A 1,495-nucleotide genomic window follows, 5' to 3' on the forward strand; every position below is an offset into this window, starting at 1 on the left:
GTTTGACAGACGCAGCCCTGGTGGCCTGTGGTCTCATTAGCTCTGCTGTGCATGGCTGTTACGGTGGGATTTTGGGGTTGGTCCTGCAGCACCACGTGGCTACTCGTGGCTGGCCAGTCTGTGACACAGGAGAGAAGGTGCGCACTTACCAATGAGTGGCCATACACTCTCAGTGACAACACCCAGCTCTCACAGTGGCCTGAGCGAATTGTCCCGTCTGGGGCTCTCAGCGTCAAAGGCAAGCGGTGTTATTTTAGGAAAAACAAAAGTCTTCTGCAGAAAATAACTCAGGCCAGACTCTTGGATTATTAGTCAGATGGAAACAGGTAAGGGAGAAACACGAATGTTACACAAATAAAAAAACCGGTTCTTAACGAACTGTGTGCTCCACAAAATTTTCAGTCTTTTCACAGTCAGTGTCTTATCTGATGCCTGTAATGATGCTGTGGGGTGGGTACTGGCATCCCCCCTTCACGGAGGAAGATCCACAGGGTCAGAGAGGTTGGGCCCAAGGGCCCCTGGAAGGCCAGCTACCAGGAGACTATATTCTGGAAGGAAGAATGGGGGAGCCCCGACTATCAGCAGCAGCCAGAGAGCATCGGGGCTGGGACGGAGGTGGAGTGGGCACTTCAGGGTCCGCTGTCTTCCAGCAGAGGCAGTTCACCAGCCCTGGCCGAGCCAAGAAATAGAGGTTGTGGTTTTCAAGGCCAGGGTTCCACTGGGGGACACTCATAGAGCCAATCATAAGAGGACAGGCCGTCAATGAAAAGCTGTCTCTGGAGCAGAGTAGAGACGCTGTCGGCCAGGCCGGCCTTGTCCATTGTAGACGCTGAGTGCAGTGGCGGCGTGGGGCCTCCGACCAGCTCAGAACAGACTCGCTGTCCCGTTGCTGGAGTGCCTGAAGCAAGGGCCCCGTGCACTGTGTTCATCAGGCCCCCGGGAGAGCCGGCGACAAAGGGCGGCCTGTCCACCCAGAGCTGTGTGTGCTGTCCGCAGAACAGTGGGCCTTTCACGCCAATCAATCAGCAGAGGATGTGCTACGGCCACAGCGACAGAGCGTCCCCAGGGCACGGGGAGCCTGCTGGTCTGTGTGCGTAGGTCGGCTTCTCAGACCCGCCCAGAGACGCTCAGTGTCACAGGAAGGAGTAACAGATGCTGAGTCGCTTTCAAAGAGGGCTGCTCCCGTCAGACGGGTGCACGATGCCAGCAGGGCTGGGAGATGCATTTGCACCTGTTCAATGAAGTGACTCCGGACTCAGCCCATGATTGGATGGTTATGAGGGGTGTGCCCTAGTTATCAAGTGCAGTGACACTACATAGCAAGTGAGCTGATACAGTCAGATGAGTCATACCCAGATGAGAAGCAGGAAAGTTTCTAGACAAAATCCCATCACGGTGGAGTCCATTCTGACCCACAGCGCCCCTAGAGGACAGAGTGGAACTGCCCCACAGGGTCTCCAAGGCTGTCAGTCTTCACAGAAGCAAAGCCCAAACC

The sequence above is a fragment of the Orycteropus afer genome, unplaced genomic scaffold (genome assembly GCF_000298275.1).
Source record: "Orycteropus afer afer isolate SDZICR_OR568_19922 unplaced genomic scaffold, OryAfe1.0 scaffold00381, whole genome shotgun sequence".
NCBI lineage: Eukaryota > Metazoa > Chordata > Mammalia > Tubulidentata > Orycteropodidae > Orycteropus > Orycteropus afer.